Source organism: Callorhinus ursinus, unplaced genomic scaffold, assembly GCF_003265705.2.
Source record: "Callorhinus ursinus isolate GAN/ISIS: 27379988/994484 unplaced genomic scaffold, GSC_fseal_2.0 scaffold23, whole genome shotgun sequence".
Classification (NCBI taxonomy): Eukaryota; Metazoa; Chordata; class Mammalia; order Carnivora; family Otariidae; genus Callorhinus; species Callorhinus ursinus.
Window position 1 is genome coordinate 13,561,688 of NW_027397085.1, and position 24,462 is coordinate 13,586,149.

Below are 24,462 nucleotides of genomic sequence, written 5' to 3' on the forward strand. Positions count from 1 at the left end.
TGAAAAAGGGAAAAAGAAAAAACTGAAGAAAAAATAATAAAAGAAAAAATGAAAATTTTAAAAATTACCTTTGAAAGACTAAAGAATCGGGGGGAAAAAGTCATGAATTCTGTGTGTAGTATTACCCTAGCGCTGGAGTTCTGCTGTTCTCATTGATTGATAAACTTGGTCTTGGCTGGCTGTTCTTGCTGATCTTCTCGGGGAGGGGCCTGTTGCCGTGGTTCCCAAATGTCTTTGCCGGAGGCGGAATTGCCCTGCCCTTGCCGTGTCCGGGCTAATTAATCTGCCTGGGTTTGCTCTTGGGAGCTTTTGTTCCCTGCAAGCTTTTCGTACAGCTTTGGAGGACGAGAGTGAAAATGGCGGCCTCCCAATCTCCACCCCGGAGGAGCTGAGAACTCAGGGCCCCACTACTGAGTGAGCCCCAGAGAAAAGCAGTCATTCACTCCCATCTTCCCCATCTCTGGCTGCACTCCGTGCTCAGCCAGCCTGTGACTGAGAATTTCTGGCACCCGACCCCATGTGGAGTCTCCAAACCCAGCAGATCCCTGCGGTGCGCTCCCGCGCCGCTCCTCCCGGGGGAGGAAGGGGAGTCTCCCGGGATCTGCCGCTTGTTGGGTCCCTACTGGAGAGCAGTGGCCCCACTGGGCCACAGATCACAGTTTATGGCAACCCCAGGCTGAGAGCCCGCAGCTTGGCTCCGTCTCTGCAGCCGGCTTCCCTGCTCCGGTCCCTCTGTGGCACTCAGGCACCCCTGGTCTCTCTGTGACCCCGAGGGTCCTGAGACCACACTGTCCCAGCGAGGGTTCCACCCCCACTTAGCCACTGGAGTGACTCCCTCAGCGGAGCCAACTTCTAAAAGTTCCGATTTTGTGCTCCACGGCTCTATCACTTGCCAGTAGCAGCTGATGGAGGCCCCCTCCCCCGCCATCTATCCTCCCGAATATCGCCTCGGATTCACTTCTCTGCACATCCTACCTTCCAGAAAGTGGTTGCTTTTCTGTTCAGAGAGTTGCTGCTATTCTTTTCTTCGATCTCCTGTTGAGTTCGTAGGTGTTCAGAATGGTTTGATCCCTATCTAGCTGAATTCCTGGGACCAGACGAAATTTAGGTCTCCTACTCCTCCACCATTTTTCTCTTCCGGCTTTACACATATTTTACCATTTAACTCGCATAACCATCAGCATTCATCTTCCCATCTTACGGACATGGAAACCAAAATGAGAGAAGTTAAGTGACTTGCCCAAGATCACACTGTAAGTTAATGGATGATCCCAACCTAGACTGTCTCCATAGCCCTTACCCATAACCAATACCTAAGACTTCCACCCATTCAGAGGCAGCTGCAAAGATGATGCAGGAGGAGGGATAAAGGAATTCAAGGCAGAGGCAGTTGGTGTACAAATAAGTGGAAGTACAGAGGAGCCAGGTGGGTGGGGCAACGAGGGAGTTCCAAGGAGCTGGACTTAAGAAGGGGGAGTGGTATATTGGGACCTGGCTATGAGAGACCTTGTATGGCATGATGAGGAGTTTGAGCATCACCTGTGGCCTGCAGAGTGGGAGATGGCTCTGGCAGCATAATGGAAGATAAAGAGAAATTCGGAAGGCCTGGATTAAGACAGACCCGCAGATGAGCATCTGCTCTAAGGCGGTGGGAAGGGTGGCAGAGAGAAGAGCGATTTGCATCCAAACAACTGTTTAGAGGGAGAAGCAACAGGATTCCATGAACAACCAAACATGAGGAGTCAATGAAAAGGAGAAAAAGAGGATGATTCTGGGGCTTATTATGGGAGATTTGGTTGGATACTGATGGCAGTGAGGAACAGGTTTCAAAGGGAAGTGACGGGTCCACTTTGGGGTATGCTGAATGTGAGAGGCTAGAGTACCCATGGGGAATATCTAGAGGCAGCTGAATGTATGGGGCTCAGGTGAAGGCGTCGCTGGTAGGACATTATCTGGTAAACTTTGCTAAAAATTTCTCTTCTGGTCAACATGTATGTGCTCACCTCTGGGCTGAAATGCTGGAGGTGAATGAAATCACCTGGGAAGGGTACAGAATGAATGAAGAAAGAATGGACTCTTTTCCCCACGTTTTTAATTTTTAGGTTGTATTCAGGTTCTTTTGATTCAAATGACCATTTATTATTCTTCCAGATATGAATTCTGGCCTGGATAATATGTTTTTATTTATTCCCTAGGATTACTTTTTATTCTTTATTTATATTTTGTTTCTGTACTCTTCAGTGGGTATTTTCTTATATCAAATATTAGCTCCATAAACACACACACACAGCCATACACACACACACACATACACACACTGTATTAGTAACAATTCTCCAGAGAAACAGAACCAATATGTCACACACACACTCACATATATATATATAAATATATAAATATATATACATATAAATCCATGTGTGTATATATATAAAGATTTATTATAAGAATTGGCTTATAAAGGCTACGAAGTTCCACTATCAGCTGTCTACAATGTGGAGACCCAGGAACACTGGTGGTATAATTCAATATGAATCTGAAGGTCTCAGAACCCAGGGACTGATGGTGTAAGTCCTAGTTTCTAGTCCAAAAGCCAAAGAACCAAGAGTACCAGTGTTCAAGGGCAGAAGATGGATATCTCAGCTCAAGCAGAGAGAGTGAATCCACCCTTCCTCTCCCTCTATTCTATTCAGGCCCACCCACACTGAGGAGGGCAATCTTCTCAACTCAGTCTACTAATTCAAAATCATCCTCACAGACACACCCAAAAATCATGTTTTACCAGGTATCTGACCATCCCTTTAGCCCAATCAAGTTGACACATAAAATTAACCATCATGAGTCTATCCTTTTCAACCTGGCATCCATATGCATCTCTTCAAGCCATACTTAATCTCCAGATAAAGACAATAACAAGGTCATAATTCCACGTAACATGATACATCTCTCCCATGTATAACCAAAAGTGTATTAATACGTTCCCCAGAAGAGGATGGAAAGTCCTTGAGTGATGTTTATTCTTCTACTGATATTCTGTAACTTAAATACTATGATGTAGAATCAACAATACATAAATACTGATATCAAGTCAATGCATCTTACCTTACATGATAAGAGAATAAGAGAGGAAAAAAGACATTTACTTAACATATGGATATATACACACAAACGTATTCATAAAAAATAAGGAGGAAATACTCATGACAATTACAGTCCTCATTTCTATAATTGGTCATGTGCTTGTAGTTGATATTCATAACTACTTTCTAATACTATCCATTCTGTGTTTCCTTTACCATCAGCAGGTATCTCAGCTGGTTATGATTTTTTACCTGGCAGACTGACCCAAACCTTCATTCCTGAAGGGTCTGGGCCATTAGTAGTTCTGCCAGAATTGGGTTGTTGTGGTTTTCCATTGATCTGATTCACAGGTCCCCTAAGGGACCTCTTGCATTCCACACATACTCTTCCTTATACCCCTTGTAAAGTAGCAGTCCAATTTCCCCTTGATAAACAGAATCAATTATCCCAGCTAGTACTATAACTCTTTTCTTTGCCTACTGAATCAGAGGCATGAGGAGTCCAAAATGGCCAGGTCTTAAGGTTCTGTTCAATGGAAGCCCTGTCGTGTCCCCCAGTGGAAGCATTCCTCTCTTTGGAATTAAACCACTAAAGCCACAGGAACAGTAAGCAAAAATTCCACTAGTGGGTTACCACAGGTAATAGTGAGTGGTGCCACTCCCATTTTCACCCTTAATTCCTTGAACCATGAATCCTACCTATGAAAGACACAGAACCACATATTATATTCTGATTCAGAGCATATACAGCCTTCTGGAGAACTTTTCCTCAGCCCTGCAAGGTACTGCCGCCCAGCTGGCTCTAAAACTGAATCTTCACAAAGGCATTCTACCAATCTGTCGGGCCAGGTGCTTTAGAATGGTGGGGAACATGGTAAGACCAATGAATTCCATGAATGTGTCCCATCGCTACATTTATTTTGCTTTGAGATGAGTTCCTTTATCAGAAGCAATGCTGTATGTAAATCCGTGTGCTGAGTGTCTATTCCAGTAAGAACAAAGCACCGCCACTTCCGGATGAAGGTGGTCCAATGGAATCAACTTGCCACGAGGTAGCTGGCTGATCATTCCAATGGATGGTACCATATAAGGGGCTCAGCTGGCAGACTGGGTACTCAGTGGTGACCATAGCAAAGTCAGCATTGGTGAATGGAATTCTATGTTGCTGAGCCCATGCATAACCTCCATCCCTGCCATTGTGGCCACTTTCTTCATGTGGCTATTGGGCGATGACAGGGTTGGCTGGGCAAAGAAGCTGACTGGTATCTACAGAATGGGTCATCCTAGCCATTTGATTGTTAAAACTCTCCTCTGATGAAGTTGATTTGGTGAGGATTTACATGGGACCACGCACACACAGAAATTTCCTTTAATTTTCTTTCTGAATTGTATATGACATCTGGGGGGCATGCCCAATCTGAAAAGGCACCAGGTCTCACCTTACAGAGAATTTCATCCCAAAAGCCCACTTCATCATCATCAAATTGTATTTATTAAGTGTCAAAACAGAGACAGCATTTTTGTAAATTCAGTTATAGTAGCCAGATCCCTTTTTGGCAAACTACCCAGTAATGAGCTGCTAGAGTTTTCTTTGTCCTAGGCAGGGATATTATCTAAGCCTATACTGAGCCACTCTGTCTTAGTAAACACAACAGGAAATGCATTATTTATATTGGTCTTCATTAATACTTAATAAAATGACAGGTATATCAGATTTCCAGGCTACCCAGCTCACATCAGTGAAACCAGTACACAACTGCCTTCCCCCAAAAGATCACAATTAAATGAATGCTGCTGAATGTATGTTTTTAATTAATTTGTGTGACCTTCTCATGCTGAAGCTGGAAAATAATGAGGCAAATTTGCAAGTAGAGAAACATGCTACGGTTTGTGAGCTTTTTGTTCTTACGGTGTTAAAATTGTATCAGACTCATTTTTTCGCTTCCTGTAGACATGTAAAGAAATAATCATTACTAAATTATTCTAAAGTCCCAGAAAAGAAAACAGACAGTAGTGGAGTATCCCTCATATGGGATTTGGCTTTCAAATCCAATTTTTCTTTTGCTTCCTTGGCCTGTCCCCCACTCTGACTTTATCTTTTCACCAACATCACTGTCTCCCTCTCACTCTCAGGTGGATAGTCTCCCTCCTCATCGAGTCACTGACAACGAATAGTTAATGGTCAATTATTAAAAAGTTACTGGACAATTAATAATAGTAATTATTATTAATCATGTTTACAAAGCTCCCTAAAACTTTTTAAGCGCTTCCAAAAATATTAATTTCCTGGTACATGTTCATCTCCACAGAGATACAAAGATGATTGACATCCTGCACTCAGAATGCTAAAGTCTATACGGACTCTGAGAAACAAACTGAGGGTTCTAGAGGGGAGGTGGCGGGGGATGGGTTAGCCTGGTGATGGGTATTCAAGAGGGCACGTTCTGCGTGGAGCACTGGGTGTTTTACGCAAAGAATGAATCTTGGAACACTACATCAAAAACTAACATGTAATGTAGGGTGATTAACGTAACATAATAATAAAAAAAAATTTTAAAAAGAATGCTAAAGTCTAGTAGTCAAAATAAAATATGTAGCACAAATGACCAAACTATGAATCAGAAAATCGGAAGTCCATGCTCTTCTCCACTCAGAGCTGCTCAAAGACAGGACCCTATCTTACTCCTCTTGATTCCCAGTATCTAGCTCCATGGCTGGCAAAGAGATTGTTGGCTGAATGAAGATCCCAAAGGAAAGTGTCATTCTTTCTACCCCGTGTATCATTAACTGAGCGGCAAGCCCCAGGTAAGGCAATGAAGATAACCGACCAGGTCCCCGCCCTCATGGTGCTGAGATTCTAATGGGAGGAACATCCACTAGCATGGAGGCAAACAAAAAACAACACTGTAACAGATTTGATAAGTGCCAGGGAGGGAGTAACAGCAAAAATGGGTTAAAGGGTGATGGGAGGTGAGTAGAAAGAGGGGGTGAATAGATCAAGAAATCAGAAGACCCTCCAACTTGAGAAAGATCTGCAAAATGAGAAGGAGCCAGCCATGGGAAGAAGTAGGTAAGGGACATCCTAGGCAAAGAGAACAGCAACGGCGAAAGCCTTCGGGTGTAGAAGCATGGGGAAAGAGTCGAAGGAGGACAAGAGCAAAGCAGAGAGACCAGGAGGAACCCCAGGAAGACAGGAAGGGACTCTGCGCTAAGAAGGTGGCAGTGGAGATGGAAAGATATGGAAAAGTTTGACATGGATCTTGAGACACGGATTTCTCTGCTTTTGACTGCCTTGCAATAGAACCTCAGCTGCTTTCTGTCTTTAAGTACTCTTCACATTTTTCTTATTTTCCAGTGCACTTATGGATTTAGTCAGTCTTTGGGGAAAAGATAGAAATACCAAGTCTTTTTCTAATATGTCAAAGAATGCTGCCTAGAAGGGATCAGGTCTTTACCCCCATATACATAAAACACTCCCAAGAAAGCAAAGTTTGAGCTTAAAGTTTTCTTATTTTCCCAATCTTATCCTCTTTTTTGATGAGTATCTGAGCTTGGGTTTCCTAGAAAATAGAATGGGAAACAAAGACCAAGTTGTCAGGGACTCTGATCCAGGGAGGAGGCATGAGGGGAAGTGAAATGAAGTGGAAAGCTGGGAGAAGCAACAGAAAGAGAGGCATGAGGGTGGTGGCTACTGCCAGAGAAACTGGCTGCTCTGTTCACAGGACCTCCTGAGGGGGGGGTCACAGGAAATGCATTTCAGGAGCATCTAAGGGGAGGAGGGGATAAGGGAGGAAGCATTCATTCAACATCTGGTTTCTTATTTCACCCTGTAAGAGCCCGAATTCCCTCCACTTCTGAGTTCCTGCAATGTCTCGCACCCCCTGGACCCCACTCTTCCCTCCCTCCCCTTCCCCCCCCAACACACACACAGTGTAGCATCAGCAGGGCAGCCCTGACACAGGAAGCTAGAGGCCTGAGGTGAAGTGTGGTCAGGGTGCATCTGCAGAGAGCTGGTTCCACAGCAGCAACGGGCATAAGATCAGCTGATGCCAAAAGAATCTGATGAGGTATCTAAAAGTGACTTGGTCTTTTGAATTTTCAGAGTCCTCCCTGAAAATCATGAAGTAATTAAAGTTCCAAGTCAGAGTGAGATGGACAAGAAGATTAATATTCCATGCAATGCCAGTTTTAAAATATACACTTCAAATCCCCCTTCTTGTCAGCATCCTACACTACCCATTCATGCATATGTGTGTGTGTTTGTCTAAGTCATTTCTTTCCATTACCAAGATGGCCCTGATGATTTTTGTGTGGGGATATAAGGTAGAGAGCAGTCTAGAAGTTTCCCAAGGGATGCCTTTTTGAGAGGTATTTTTTAAATGAGAAATTGTGTTGATATCCTTTTTAATTCCTCCAAATGTGAGCAAAATAAAATCATCTTAAGGTAATGTTAGGTCCCAAAATAGTATTCCTATAGCAAATGATGACCATATTAGTACAAAGCCGGTGATATTTCCAGGCCACAGCTCTCTGGCACCAGAATAACTTAGGGTAGCCAATGTGACTGGCTAAGTGCTACAGCGACAGGGGCAGATGTAGCTTAGAGCTTTCATATCCCAATTAATGCTGCCAATGATCTTTCAACAGATATGGTTAATTCCATTACCACAATAACTGAGGGTGTGTTGAGGGTTAGACAAGTTCAATACCTCCAGGACTCCACTCTAGAAGGATGCTACAGTATCACAGGAATCATTTTAACTCAAGCTGACACACCAAAACACCTCTTTATGAAATGGAAAAATGTAAACAGGCCCCCATTCCTATGCCGACCATGTAAGAAATTGCTTATTTTGTATTTTACTATAGAAATTTGGTCACAGTAGATGTTTTATTTCCCATTGCCTTCTGAGGAAAGTGAATTCTGGTATGTAGAAGAACTTCTATTTGTTAAACAGAAGAAAACTTCTCTCCTTCATATAATGGCCCTTGATGTTACTGCAGGCAGATTAAACTTGTGAGTTTGAAGTTAGAGCTGTTGCATAACTAAATTGTGCTGCCTAAGAAAGGTGAAGAGGGATTAAAAATCCCAAGAAGAGATCTAGAAAGTGTGAGGCAGGGGCAAGAAGATGGAGCACAGATGGGAAAGCAGAGAGGGAAGAAACCTGGTAGCTGTGAACATGGGAAGACCAGGCAGGGCTCACTCACTGAGCTTGGTGTGCAATGAGCAAGAGAGCCAGCACCGCACAGGGCAACCACCTGCCCGGGCACCTCTGTGTGGCCTCGGGAATACTTCAGTGTCCCCTCATGCTCTCACCGAAGTGAAGTTTTATTTGGGAGAAAGTAAAATGGAAAAAGAAAGAAAGGAAGAAAGAAAGCAAGGGAGGGAGGGAGGGAGGGTGGGAGGGAGGGGCGAGGAGGGGGAGGGCAGGGGAGGGAAGGGAAGAAAAGATTTAATTTTTAAGACCTAATGATATAACTTGATCTGTAAAGGAAAGACTACCTTTAATCCCACCCTTCCGGTCATTTGTCAAGACCTTCTGGTTCATCCTACAAAGAACAGGGCCTCCTTGAAGCAGGGGGGCATATTTTCCTTGTGCAGGCTATGGGATAACCATGAGTTAGCCTACTCCACTCTAAGAAATAGAAACATGCCTTATATAAAACACTTCAGTTCAACATTAAAGTACCTAATAACGTTTTCCACATTAATATCTCTTTCTGTTTTGTATGCTTCCTTCCATTTAAGCTACTGTGACAAGACTATTTGCAAATATGGCCACAATTAATCTCCTCCCTATATTTATACCCATTTGTAATGTAATTGCCCAGCTGGGCTGGACTTGTGCCTTAGAGTAATTAATATAATGCATGTGAAGTGACGTACCAATTTTGAGCATAAGCCACAAAAGACCTTATATGCAGCCTATATTAGTTTGGTAAGGCTGCTATAACCACAGACAGGGTGGCTTAGCCAACAGAAATTTATTTTCTCCCAGTTCCACAAGCTAGGAGTCCAGGATCGAGGTGCTGGCAGGTTTGCTTTCTTCTGAGACCTCTCTCCTTGGCTCGCAGAGGGCCGTCCTCTTGCTGCGTCCTCACATGGTCTTTCCTCTGTGTGTGTGCACCCCGAGTGTTTCTGTGTCCAAATTTCCTCTTCTGATAAGAACATCAGTCAGATGAGATTAGTGCCCACCCTATCAGCTTCATTAAAGATCCTGTCTCTAAACAGAGTCACAATCTGAGATACTGGGAATTAGGGCCTCAACATAGGAGTTTGGAGAAAACATAATTCAACCCATTATTCATCCATCATTCTCTTGAGACCCCACTGCCACCATCTAACAAAAGCAAGCCAACTTTATAGATGGTCAGCCAACCCAGAAGTAAAGCTGCCCCAATGGCCTGCACCTCATCATGAATACATGAGAAAATCCAGTTGAGACCAAAAGAACCATCCAGCTGAACCCAATCTAATCTGCAGAACTGTACAACTGTGAGCTAAATAGATGGTCGCTGCTTCAAGCTCTAGGTTTAGAGGTGGCTTATTACACAGCAGTAATTAACGGAGACACTAACCATATAATTAAAATGTATCAAGGACTTACCTTATGCATAGCTCTATCAGTCAGAATTGTTTGGTTGCAGCCAACAGAAGCCATCTCTGGTTAATGTCAGTGAACAGTAAGTCACTGGAAAGAATGCACTAACAAAATCAATGGGAAAGCTCGGAAATAGAAACACAAGTAGCCCTGAAGTCTAGACAACAAGAACTATCCTGTTGTTTTGTCAGAGTGCTCTGCTGGCAGTAAAATTAAAAAAAAAAAAAATTCATTTAGAACATGTGCCACCAACCTAACATTCAAAGTCCCAAGAGCAAGTGTCATTGACTGAATCTGGGTCCCATGGGGCAGAATTGTCAACCAAATGCATAGGATACAACAGGTCGACCCCACACTAAATTCACATGGCTCTAAGAAAGGATACAGCAGTGACAACAATTTCATGGAGACACTGGACGCCTCACACACATCTTCCGATGCCCCAGTCACTACATGGGATACAATCTATAAGTACTGACATGAGTGTGAATCACATAAACACAAGAAAACTGCAGGGTCTAGGGCCCATCGGCTGAAATATCTTGTAACTTGACTGTCACTGGGGAGCTGAGGGAGAGGCTGCCTAGCTTCCTTTCTTTTGTACAGCTACCAATCAAAAATTACAGGTTGTATAATAAATTATCCTGACAACAAAGTACAGTGTGCAAGAATCTTCATGGATCAGCAATCCATTCATAGCAGCCCTAGAAAGATTCTCATTTACTAGCAATGAGGAAATTCCTTGATATCGTAAGAAGCTTGACAATGGTCTATCTTTTCTCAATTAATTACGATGCTGAGGAAGATCACAGTCTAGCTGCTAACTTCTTTTTTTCTCACAGACTCCCTCTACCCAGCTTGGCTAGGAGAGGGCAGGACAACTTCATTGTTTTACCCACAGTTCTTCACGTAATGGAGGTAAGATAATTTCCCAGAGAGAAAGTGGGAGGTTATTCCCACCAGAGGAGGAATGAATGAACTGAAAGAGCCAAAAATAACAAATGCCCACCAAAAAAAAAAAAAAGCCCTGTGTCAAGTTCCAGGTTTGAAAAGAGAGTAACAAAAAATACATAAGAAGTAGTTTCCATCCTTATGAGCTTAAACTGTGTTCCCAAAAATAATGCAAGCAAAACAAGGTCCTCAGCTAAGATGGGGGGTCCTATTTAGAAATGACAGTGTAGTAATGTAGAAGTAAAGACCAGAAGATCAATAGAAAAATTACTGTGAGGGAAGGAGGAACCGTAGAGAGGGGGGTTTTAATTTACAGCCGACGGATGGACTTTGGGGAGCTGTGCAGTGGCTCTAAAACATAGACGGAATTTTATGTGTGTGTGTGAATGGATAATACACAACACTTCAGCTAATATGGTTCCCTATTTGCAGTTCTGTCCCATGCCTTTATGCAAGCTGGGAGATAAGAGAAAATCCATATTGGTCTCTGCCCCCAGTCCCTGGCACAGAGCTCCTAAAACCCTTATCATGTCCTGGGTGACAGGGGTTTTTTTTTTTTTGTTCTAAAGAGGTAACTCTGGGCAGCCTCTAGAGGGCTCCTGGATGGGGCTAGTCACCAGAAAGACCACGCCATGATTAGAAGCTTAGAACTATCAGCTCCCGCCCCGCTCTCGCCATTCTTTTAAGAAAGGAGAAGGGCTGGAAATGGAATGAATGATCAGTCATGTTTACCTGATGAAGCCTCCATAAATTTTCCAATAGCATGGGGCTCAGAGAGCTGCCAGATAGGTGAGCACATCTACGTATCTGGGAGGATGATGCATTCCAAGTCCATGGGGACAGAGACCCCTGCCCTTAGGACTTTCCCAGAACTGTCCTATGTATCTCTTCATCTGTATCCTTTCTTAAGTCCTTTAACAAGCCGATGAATGGTAGTAAACGTTTCCCGAAATTCTGTGAACTGCTCTAGCAATTAATGGAATCCAAAATGGGAGGAAGTTAGGGGAATTTCCAACTCGTAGTTAGTCAGTGAAACAGAAGTTGCGGGTAGCCCAGGGACCTACTAACTGTGATTGGCATCTGAAGTGAGGAGCCGTCTTGTGGGACTGAGTCCTTAACCTGTGAGATTTGACACTATCTCCAAGTAGGTAAGGTCAGTATTGAGTTAAATTGTAGGACACCCGGCGGGTGTCACAGAGAATCGCTTGGTGGTGAAAAAATCCACATATCTGGTGTCAGAAGTGAAGTGCTCTGTGAAGTGAAGGAGACACAGGAGGTAAGAACGGATTTTTTTGCTAACACAAACCAGTATTTCTTGGATGCATGCTAAATACAATGTACTGCTCTAGACTCTAAAAATATAGCACAGAACAAAACAGATCAAATTCCCCACCCTCAAAGAAGTTCTTCTGGTGAAAAAAGACTTGGGATCAATATTGCCCTATGCTGATGGGTGAAAACCAGCTGTGAAAAAGTAGCTAGAAAAAAAAAAAAGATTCTAAATTCATGGCTCTTCCGTTTTTAAAAACCCTCCATGTACATGGTTAATAGAAAGAATACTTTCATTTTTAAATATCTTAAAAATAAAAACAGCTGACTTGGCATTGCAAAGTTATAGAATATTTGTGAGGCACTGTTCAATCTACAGATGAAGCTGAACGCTTAAAGGCCTTTTTGCAGGCCACACTTTCTACAGTAGATCCTGAAGCTACAAGGGCCCAGCAGGGGTTAAACATTGATCTAATGAAAACATACAACAGATGTGTGGCTGGAACACCGTTTCACGCCATCCCTGCCACTCTCTGGTATCTGTGTCTATGTTCCTATTTTTCACCTTCCTATGTACAAAACGACAAAAATCATCCAGGTCTAGATTAACTCGGGGTGTAGGCTTTCTTTTTTCTTTTTAATTAATTTTTTTTTTAACCTTGAACACTGTCAAACCTATAGATGATGACAATGAACCCTTGCATATCCCTCACCAAGGGCCGCCAGGTGTTAACATCTGGCTTCATTCCTTCGAACCATTGCTTCCTGTGGCTCATGGTCCACAGCCTCCAGAGCCAGTAACTGGAGGCTGAGTCCCTCTCACACTGCCATCTCCCTAGTTCTCTCTTGGGCCTTTCTCTTCCTCTTCCTCTTCCACTCACAAAATTGGGCCCACCCAATAACCCAGGGTAATCTCTCCACCTCAAGGTCCTTACCCTTGCTCCATGTGCAAAGTTCCTCTTATCATGTCAAGTGACACGTTCCTGGGATGAGACCGTGAACATCTTTGGCGGCTGTAATTCGGCTACCATACACCACAGCATCTATTGCTGATCTTGCCTAAATCAATGTTACCATGTTGGAGGTTACAAAGTCATGACTGGGTTTTAGCATTCATTCTGCATTTATCCTATTTAAAAGGGGAAAATTATTCTTTCAACCTCTCTCTCTCCCTCCGCCTCTATTCCTGGGTATCACTGTGAAACGTGGACTTTTCTTTTATTATTAAGATTTATTTATTTATTCTGCAGGGGGGGGGGGCAGAGGGAGAGAATCCTCAAGCAGATTCCCCACTGAGCACAGAGCCAGACATGGCGCTCCAGCCCATGACCCTGAGATCATGACCTGAGCCGAAATCAAGAGTCAGATGCTCAACTGACTGAGCCACCCAGGTGCCCCAAACATGGACTTTTTAATATGTATTACCATTACTGTTCATGGTGTATTCTTGACAAAATCCAGTTTATGTTTGAACGCTTCAGTGTTTCCTGGCACAAGAAGTTCAAAACTCACTTTGTAATTTCCCCCACATTTGCAGTTTCTTTAAGAAATTCCAGTTTTATTTACAACCAAAATCTGGATGCTAGGAATACTCACTGCCACTAGTGTATCAGTGCTTTAGGTCTGTCCTGTAAGACTGATGCATATGGTTAGCTAGTTATCCCTAAATATGAACATTAGTTCTCTAGAATTTATATAATATAAATATATACTTATATCTACATACAGATATTTGAAAATCATGAATTTATATTAATATCTCCAATCCCCATTTAATACCACAGAGTTCTTCCTTACTGTCCCTCAACCCACCCATGTAACTCCCTTCTCCTAGGGAGGATCCTGGTTGCCAACAATTTCAGTTCAGAGATTCATGTATTCTATCCTAAAGGACACATAAAACAGTTTTAGAATTATAATAACAGTACCATGGCCCAGAGCAGACTATTAAATATAGTTTAAGATTTCCCTGCAGTTCTTTGGTATCTTAGATTATATGCCAGTAAACAAATACGTGTTCAAATATATCCAATTAAATATCCTTTCTGTTGTTATGTTATCAATTTGATATACAGTTAGGAGTATTTGTTTCTGTTATAAACAATTTTAGGGTTTGACTTTTGTAATCCCCTTTCATTTGATTTTATTTTTGAATACACAAGTTGTTAATACAGTTTAAAAGTCCAAATTATTAAAAAACGTACACTCGGATGTCTCATTCACTTCCCCATCCCTTTTACTCCATGGCCACTCATCCCCTATTGTAATTAATGTTGTTACTTTTTCATTTACTCTTACTGTTTTTTAAATAAGGAAATACATATACATATTCCTCAATTCCTCGAAGAATACTTGATGACCAAGTTATTTCTCCTGTCCCATCCTGAGCCTCCACACTGCCATGGGGAAAGGGAACTGGAAGAAGGGCGGAGCTGTCGGAAGTCCTGCACCTGCCCACCCCCCAAGGACTGGAAAAGAAACTGTGTCTTGAGGTCAGGGGTTTAAGGATTACCCGCGAAGGGGGAGAGCCGCAAGCTGCACGTATGCGCAGTGAGCAGGGGTGATGGGCAGAGAGAGCCTGGACAAGCCCCCAGGCTCCTCAGTTCCACAGAAGCAGGAAAGCAGCCCTACCTTCCCAGGCCCTGAGAGAGAGAATCGGATAGCACAGAAACCCACGGCAGTCAACAGCAGCAGGGACTGTCCTGCAGGAGCACGACGGGGACACAGCTGCCTTGGCAAGGGAAGCGAGTGCTGAAGGAACCGAGGACCAGGAGCCCCAACATGCTGGCCCGATGTCTCGGCGGTACCTGCTCAAGGCAGATCAAAAACAAGAAGCAGGGCCCCAGACTTTAGAATTAAACCCCAGGAGAAGAAAGAAGAGGGGGGAAAAAACAGATGTTGTTGTTGTTGTTGCTGCTGTTGTTGTTGTTGTTATTTTACACCCCAAAGCACCGAGAAGTCACCAAAGGGATGGCGCATTGCCGGGAGCCGGATTAGGTGCCTGCTATCGGGCAGGATGCAGGCTTGAGATAGAGATGGAGCGCAATGGTAGGTAAATGAGGAAAGTTCTATATCTGCACACCACTTGTGTGTGGCCTTTGAGGACACTGTGCCTGGGGGCATTTTTTCTGGGAAGATAGTCTATAATTTTAGCCAGATTTCCAAAAGACTGCTTGATCAAAACGGGTTAAGAACCACTATGTTTGTTTACCAGAAACAATGTGAGGGCAAGAAAACAATACTTGGAGAAGTTCATTTCACTACAGCAGCTGCATTTTCCATGTTGTGAGAGCACTGGGCCCCTTTCCTCCCCCTTTCTTACTGACCTGGAGGCTCTCATCGTCACTCATCAGGATTTTGTTCACCCTGCTGTCACTGACGTGGAGACGTTTCTTTTTTCTGTCCCCATCAGTTTTTTCCCTGGTAGTCTTACAAGTTCTCAGTTGCATGATAAATGGTATTTCTTCCATCCTAAGAATTATGTATGATTAGTTAAATATTAGTCAATTATTCTTCTAAGAATCACGAGTTATGATCTAACTAATGCTTACCGTGGCTAGCACGTTTCCTTTGAATTTGCAAACACAGATAGGTCAGTGAGAGTTTCTAATGTTTGCTTTATATGTTTGCATTTTTAAGAAAGCACAGCTGGATGCTGACATATAATGTGCATCGCCGTTCTGAAGGACTTTTAAGAGGGAAACAGCTCATGATGAAGAAACAGGGGATTAAGGCAGCACTTGGGGATCTGTGTTCTAATCCTAACCTTGCCAAGTATTTGGCTGTGTGACCCTGGATTGTACATCTGTGGCCGGTATCCCCTCAGATGTGAAACCAGCTTGTCAGGTGACTCAGAGGCAGCCCCCTGGTGGGGTTCTGGGCCAGGTTACTGGGAGAACAAACAGAGAAAGACATCTGTCGATTATTTTCTCTGCATGATTCACCATCTTGCTTCACGTAGATTCTCCTAAAAACTTTATATCGTGGCCGTAACAATTTTCATGTCATTATATGTTTAGAAATGTGTTGAAAATTCATGAATTTGGGGGAATGCAGACTAAGACCTGCTATTCCTCATACCTACCTCCCTTGCTCCTGGCTAGTAGAGCCCTCAGGTCAATTTCCAAGCAAAAAGTAACTACATGAATAACACAGTTGCCCCCTTTTTCCCGCTAAGGATTTTCAACACCTGGTTAATATAAACTAATAAACTTAGAAATGAAGGAGAGGGGCCTTTGAACAATTCCTTAGAACAAAATAACTTTCATATTTTAAGAACAATTTTTGAACTCTGTCAAAGATGACGCTCCTTGACTTTGGGACTTCTGCAGCTAACTCCTGAGAACAGCCCCCTTATCACACTCTCCTTGTGGATGGTGAGGAAACACTGATAATCACAGTATTTTAGGCTCGCAACTACATGATGATCTGTAAACATTTTTTTTCCTGTTATCCCAAATCAGTGGCTTCAAATTGTTATCGTTTGCACAAACATTTTTCCTGATGAAATCTTACCAGAAACCCAACATATAAGAGAGACAGAAGCTGAGTATTCCTGTTTGAACAGGAAAGAAGTAGGTAATTTCGTCTCCTCGGCCTCTCCCTCATTCTCTGTGCCGTAGCTACTATAGAGACCTCCACGATGCCTTTTTTGGCACAAAACAGAGTGAAAATTCCCAGCGTGGTGTTTTCAAAGATCTGGGCCCATGGATACCGTCAGCTCCCTGTTACTTCACACTCATTTATTCAGCATACACTGTGGAACATTCACTGTGTGTCAGGGCACTATTTTAGATGCTGGAGATACAGCAGTGAACAAAATAAACTAAAACCCCTACCCACTTGGAACTTACGTTATAAGACAGAGATACACAATACACACAAATAACAGCTATACCTAGTCTATAACATAGTGCCGGGCTGTAACGGGAAAGAGTAAAGCAGAGAAAGGGTTAGAAAATGTGTACTTGGTCAGGACAGGGGACTGAAATTTTAGACGGTATAGTAAATGAAGGCCTCTTTGAGAAAGTAATATTTGCAGAAAAGTTCTGAAGAAAGCAAGGACAGGGGTCATTATCTGAAAGAAGAGCAATCAAGGCAGAGACAATAGAAAGTTCAAAGGCCCTGAGGCAGGAACGATCTGTGTGATGGTACTGGGGACACCAGTGTAGCTTAGTGAGAGGCGACAGTAGTAAGGGAGGAGACCAGCCTCTCAACAGTACGACTTGAATCACATGGAACACTCGGCAGGTTTTCACCTTCCAAACGGCAAATTTATATAGCTCAAGTTAACATTTGCAAGCAAGTACTTAGAACAATATAAATGGATTATTCACAATACGTGAGGGCAGGGACTAAGCACACTCAACAAGCAATTTCTTCCCAGAAGCCAGTCTAATTTTAAAATCTCTAAAATAGAACCTTAATCCACAGTGAATCAAAATATAGGATGTGGCCTCAATAATGCAGGAGACAGAGCACCAGACGAAGTGGTCTGAGTTCTATCCCAACGCCATTGTACCAGAGGCTCCGAGCAGTAGTCTATGCGTATGTAAAGCGAAAATATGGGTCCTCCTGATCTCATCAAGTTTTGTGAAATCATTTAAGATCACGGTTTTATTTTGTGCCACCTTCAGCCACGTTTTGTTAGAATTCTTCCACCTCAACCGGCCACCTAGTACCACTATAGGTTCAGGAGCAAGATATATGCAGAGGACAGGGAGGGCAAAATGCTCATTTTGTTGTTGTTGTTGTTGCTAAATAGATTTACCTCAAGTCCTGATGAAGAACCTCTAGGCCAGATGAACAAGACTGGGTTATGTGGAGGCCCAGAGGTACCAAAGGAGTCTACACTAAATTCAAGTCTGGCAGCCTCCTTTGCCCCTCGCCACAGCCCTCTCCCAGAAGGGCATAGATTCCAGAGGCATAAGGAGAGCAAGCCAAAGGGGTCCATCCAAAGACAGTCCATCTCAACGGAAATAACAAAAGCATACTAGTTAGTTAGGGCTCTCATCACGAGAACCAGAACATAGTCTGCCGAACGTAACCACAACAGTAGGGAGATGAAGAACTGCATAAAATCCTTAGGAAGGACAAGAACTAGAACAGCCCTGAGGATCTGGGGAGCAGCATCTCAGAGAGGGTCTCTTTCCATCTCTAACATTTAAAAATGACTCCACTCCAACACTCTTCCATCCCACAATCATTCTTTTCTGAACTGATTTTAAAATCTAGTTAATCACATTTCCCAAAGAGAGGGCCCTGCACCTGCAATCATGTGGGTCTTCATGATGCAGGAAAAGGAGCATTGGCCTAAACTCAAATTCTGAGGAGGGATTCCACTGGTCTTGCTTGAGTCACTGCTCAACAATGGACAGAGCGCTGGTGCATCTTGAGCGATTGTCTTACCCAGATCATAAGGAATCGATGAAGAGTGATTACCTTTGGGAGAGGAGAATCTTGTTGCAGAAGGGGGAGGACATGGATGCTGGACGAAGCTGTCAGGTATCCTTATGACAAGCCCAACAGAAGCCCAAGTCAGCACTCCACCAAAACCCTGTAACCCTTTGGTTCAGTAAACGTCCTTGTCTGTAATTTTGACCCATCCTTGGCAAAGGGATGAAAGGCGGCCTTAAGGCCAGTAATATATCACATTTTGTCCTTTTTCCTGTAAACCTCAGGGGCAGTCAGTCAAAAAAGTTATGCCTAATTTTCCAAATCCTGACACTGACCCCATCTATCTGTTGGAACCAAGAAAACAACTAGGTAGAAACACTCTTGATTTAAAAACATGTTTTCAGGGCGCCTGGGTGGCTCAGTTGGTTAAGCGACTGCCTTCAGCTCAGGTCATGATCCTGGAGTCCCGGGATCGAGTCCCACATCGGGCTCCCCGCTCAGCAGGGAGTCTGCTTCTCCCTCTGACCCTCTTCCCTCTCGTGCTCTCTATCTCTCATTCTCTCTCTCTCAAATAAATAAATAAAATCTTAAAAAATAAAAAAAAAAACATGTTTTCATATTGTTGTAGAAGTCTGCAAGATGAGTCAGGACTGAAGCCCACATTGTTCACAGTCTAAGACATGTTTTCTCCCATATCCTAAGCATACCTAAAAGGGTTAAATGATGTGAACCGAGTATGACGACAACTCAGAAAATATAACCTCAAGAATGTAAATGCCTTAATCTCATTACATTTGTCCAAATGCCTGAAATTTTAACAATAAAAAAATTTTACATTATCAATTTAATTTTTTTTCTAAATTAAATTCCTCTTCTATTGACCCACAGAAAATGAAAATCCTAAAATATATATGAAAACATATCTCTTCCCCTAGTTCTTTGTACTACTTACTCTGCTTGGTTCCATCAAAGCATTTAACCTTGGCTAGCTAATGTCTAGGTTCTACCTTCAGCAGATAAAGGCAAGGACATTTTCTGTCAAAAATATGTTCCTTCAGCTCCTCCAGTCATGATTTTTCTAACCCTAACTCTTCCGTGATCCATTTGCTCAATTTGAAAAGAGTCAATAGAAAACACAAATTTATCATAGCCTTGGCTCCCCTCTTACAGAATTTAACAAACCCAAGCAAATCCCTAGAACTACCCTATAGGTAAAGATGGAAGAAATTTACAATTCAAGAATCAACCAACATATCGTTTCTCAAACAAAATCATTTCTCAAACAAAAGCACAGATTAGAACCTAGACCACATTGGAATTTAGAGCCATAGGCCACATCTAAATAAACACAGTGTCATCTATATGAAGGTGGTAGGACAAAAGGAACAGAAAAAAAAAATACGCTACAGTTTCACCTTCATGAGCGTGCAGTCTGGAGTCTAGCATATGCCAACACTAAATTCATTCGGGAGGAATTTCCTATCAACAGGTTTATTGTGACATTATGATTCCCATATGTTGGAAGAAAAAAATTCACAACCCATTTGGACTCCTCACTGTCTCAAAAAGTAGCTTCTATTATTTCCTACATAGATTAGAAATGTACAATGGGGGGATTCCAGACTCCAGGTCATTCCTAAAGACCTTCTCTGTGTCTCTAGTACACAATTTTATTCTTTTCTATACTTTCCTTCATAACATTTGTCACAATTTATAATTTAATATCGTGCAAATGTATAAATATGTCTGTCTCCCCATCTAGTCTAAGCCCCATGAGGGCAGGAACGTTGAACCTCTTCTGGTTTGCTCACCATTGTAGTATGAAAGCAGAGCTTAGTACCTAGCAGGAAGCAGGTGCTGTAAACATATGTCAGTCAAATGATTAAATCATCTATATCAGAACACCTTCATTTCGGAACCCAAAAAAAGTGGACCAGAGGATCCAGAGTTTTCCCCAGAGACCAGAAGACGAGAAAGCACTTGAAGAGAAAAATGATTTAAGAAAAAAAAAAAAGACAATAGATCATTTAACCTATTTGGTTCTTAGGACTGGCATTCTTTCTAAAAATGCTAGGTTTTACTACAAATAACACACTATGTTCCATCTCTTCAAGTGGAAAAAACTATTGGATAGATTCAAGTTCAAAGTAACTGCAGCATTATTTGCTCTTTGCCATCTGGAAAGCTTTATAAATTCTCTAACTGTTGGTGCCATAAAGAATACAACAGAAAGATAAAAAGGGAAGCTATTCTGCACTCTGAAATGCCTACAGAGGAAGGATGAATATACCTCAAAGATAGCTATTTGACCTGGATGCATCAACACTCTATAGTTAAAATCATCTTTGTGCACAAGCCATTTACCATCATGACTATAGAAAAACTGCCTGGTCATAAGAGGAAAAAAGCCAAGTCTTGCTATTCTTTTTGTTGTTGTTGTTGTTGTTGTTGTTGACTTCTTATTCTCACTTGGGGGAGAAAATTATTTTCAAATGTATTGATTCACCTGAGCCACAACTTTGTAAACAATCAAAAAAGGAACTTTAAAAAAATAAAAAATAAAGGGCCTATCTATAGTTTTGGGAGGAAGATAATAGTATGCTGCAGAAAATTTCTGATTTCTCAGGAAGAAAGGTAATTGTTTGTGTCATTATGGAGCACATATTCATTGCTCTCTTTCTGGAATCTTCCATTCCCCAAAGTCCCTGTATTCATTAAGACACTGGCTTCTAATGTCAGCAATTTTGATCCCCAGGAGACATTTGGCAAATGCCTGGGGACTGGGGTTGCTCCCAGCATCTAGGGGGTAGAGACCAGGGATACAGCTTAGACATCCTCCCCCTGTGCGGACCACCCTTCACAACAAAGAATTATCTGGCACAAAATATCAGTAATGCCGAGGTTAGAAAACCCTGCAAAGAGAGATGAGAATGAGATGTGAAAAAGGAAGGCTGACACAAAAAGCTGACTGCTGGGGTAATGCCTCTAACTGGTTCCCCTGGAAGTCTGAGGTACCCAAAGACGTGACCAAGTACAATCTTCCTAGAGGACAGAGCTCTACAAAGTTGGTTTGAAGAATGCCACGAGGAACTGAGGCCAAATCCAAATTTGCTCAGCTGGTCACACAGAGCAAACCTGACCTATCCTAGCTACCCAGGAGGTGTGCAGGGACTAGCACGGTCACCACTGCCATGCTAAAGTATGGCTTCCATACTTCCATTCTTTACTCCTGGGAGGTAGCACTCCACTCTACGGAAACATGGTGTATGGGGGAGTAAGTATTATTCCTAATCACCAAATCACATTTATGCCAAAAGCCTGTTCATACAGGAATAACACAGCAGTGTGCAGGCCCAGTGGTGCGAGGCAGTTCTTTGTGGTTCTCTTAAGTCAACTGTAACTTTGACCCTGTCTCCTACCATTCCCTTTGCCCTTCATTCTGCTCCAGTCACACTGGTCTACTTGTTGTTCCTCCACTGTGCGAAGCATGCATCAAACATTCCAGCACAAGCTTCAGCTCTTATACATCCTCTGGTACAATGTCATTTGTCCAGAAATCCCTGACTTCACTCAGATCTCTGCTCAAATGATACCCTCCCTGACCATGCACTGTTGTGTCTCTCATCCCCACCATCCACTAGTTTCCCGCCCTGATTTACTTTTCTTACAGCACTTGCCACAGCCTGCCATTTTAGATACGTATCTGCTTCCTGTCTCTCTCCCTTTCCCCACTAAAACACAGGGTCCTTGAGAGCAGAAACCTTGTCTAATTGTTCAGTGCCCTCTCCCAGGGCCTCGAATACTGCCTTGTTCATTGTAGGCACTCGATAAAAGTTTGTTAAATAAATACTTTAAATGGCTTTGTTTCCTTGCTTTCTCTCCATTTGACTCCCATCCACTTTTCCTGTAACTCTTAAACCCACCATTTTTTCTGCTTTCTTGCTTTATCCATTATTTCTTTGACTAAGTAGTAAGCCAATCACTGTCACTAAGCACTCGGTTGGCCTGTGGAGCTAAAAGTTCGCTGAACTTTTAAAACAAGTACTAAACACCTGCTATACATGACAGTTTTGGGTGCCACAGGAAACACAAACCATGGGAGGGAGCCTGGCACTGACCTTTGGAAGAAAAGAAGGAGAAAGTGGTCACACCAACACTTTAACGTAAGGACACATGAGATCCATAGCATCCTGAAGAGCAGTGTTCGGAGAGGGCACAAGTGGGGCAGAAGATTCTGCCTGTGGAGGTTATGAAAACCCATCTGAAAGACAGAGTGTTTGAAAAGAAACTAGAAAAACAGGCAAGTGTTACACAGGCAGGATTAGAGGGGGAAAGGGTCTGGTAGAATTATGAGAAAACAAATGGCAGATGTATTCAACTAAAAGAGACAGGGTAGAGGGGGAGGTGAATAAGTTAACCAACCTGAGTCATAGTGAATCAACTGCAACATGACGAAATGATAGCACCAAAACTTCGTGATGGTCGGGCTATGCTCATAGTGGTAACCCTTGACGGCATTAAGAAAAATCGGAGAGGGGAACTTTGGGGGCGAGAAATGGTTACTTTCCATCATCTAGAGTTTGAGATTTCTGGAAAAGCCCTCAGAGTGTAGGAAAGCCTTGCTCCCGGCTGTGTGGCTTCATGGCTTTGCTCTGTGTCCCCTTAGGAATTCTGTAAGCCAAATAATATCATTTATCACATAATTTCTCGTCATGGAGTAGCCAGAGTGTACTCTGTTGATTGTCACTATGACTTTTGGGCAATAAAAAGCGATCAAGCAAAGCTTTTCCTACTTTATTTCTTACAGACTTCAACTAATTCTATTAGGTGGGATCCTATGAAATTGACGTTTTTATAGGTCAAAACCAGCGCTGTGAATTGTGTAAGACTGTTGAATCACAGATCTGTACTTCTGAAACAAATAACGCAACATATTTTAAGAAAAAAGAAAAAGAAGAAGATAGGAGGAGAGGAAGAATGAAGGGGAGTAAGTCAGAGGGGGAGACGAACCAGGAGAGATGATGGACTCTGAAAAACAAACTGAGGGTTCTGGAGGGGAGGAGGGCGGGGGGATGGGTTATCTTGGTGATGGGTATTGAGGAGGGCACGTTCTGCATGGAGCACTGGGTGTTATGAACAAACAATGAATCATGGAACACTACACCAAAACAAATTATGTAATATATGGTGATTAACATAACAATAAAAAATTTAAAAAAACAGTTAAATACTGGCAGTTTTATGTTAAGGCTATGACGCACATACTCTGGAACCAAAGAAACCTGGGTTTAAACTCTGTCTCAGAATTTATTGGCTGTGTGATTTATACTCTCTAAGCCTCAGTTTCCCCAACTATAAAATAGCAACAGTGATCTGAGTGTTTTATATATGGTGAGAGGATTAAGTGAAAGGATAAAGGCGAAGCACTCCGCAAAACAACAGGCACTTTACCGTTCTTCCCTCCTACGGCAGCGGACATCATGTCCCATCTTACCTTCCAGGTTACCTTTGCTTTTCTCTCCTTCTTTCATGGTCATTTCTTCCTTAATATTCTCTCCCTCCCACACCTTTCATCAACTTCTTCCCACTCTCTGCAATTATGTTCTGGTCTTCAATATCAGGACAAAACCTTACTAGACTCCTGCTATAGCCTGAAAGTCTGTGTCCTGCCAAAATTCATGTTGAAAACTAATCCCCAATGTGATGGCACTTGGAGATGGGGTCTTGGGAAGGTGATGAGGTCATGAGGGTAGAGCCCTCATGAATGGAATTAGTGCTCTTATAAAAGAGGTCCCAGAGAGCTCCTCGGTCCCTCAGCCACATGTGGACATAGCGGAAAGACAGCCATCTATGAACCAAGAAGCAGCCCCTCACCAGATGTTAAATCTATGCGCGCCTTGATCTTAGATTTCTCAGCCTCCAGAACGGTGAGAAGTAAATTTCTGTTTCTTAAGTCACCCCATCTATAATACTCTGTAATAGGAGCCCAAACTAAGTTCACTCCATCAGCCCCTTCTGGCCATACTGAGGTTTTCCTCATTTAACACACATTAGTAAGTGTGTCACTTATAATCTCTGATTCTGCTTCCTCAGGGCTACCCTATCAGCATCTCCTGAAGTAGAATAACTGTCTCACAGTTCTACCGAAATGTTCATCTCAAATA

At 42.7% G+C, this 24,462-nt stretch overlaps 1 long non-coding RNA gene across 2 annotated transcripts in view; it reads right to left on the reverse strand.

The window, feature by feature from the left end:
• Window positions 1-15,272: 15,272 nt before the first annotated feature.
• The window catches only part of LOC141374892 (uncharacterized), a 175,463-nt gene continuing 166,273 nt past the window's right edge, over window positions 15,273-24,462 (reverse strand). For both annotated transcript variants that reach the window (XR_012382067.1, XR_012382066.1), the window contains one exon: window positions 15,273-15,373. This is a non-coding gene — a long non-coding RNA (uncharacterized lncRNA). The remainder of the gene's footprint in view (window positions 15,374-24,462) is intronic.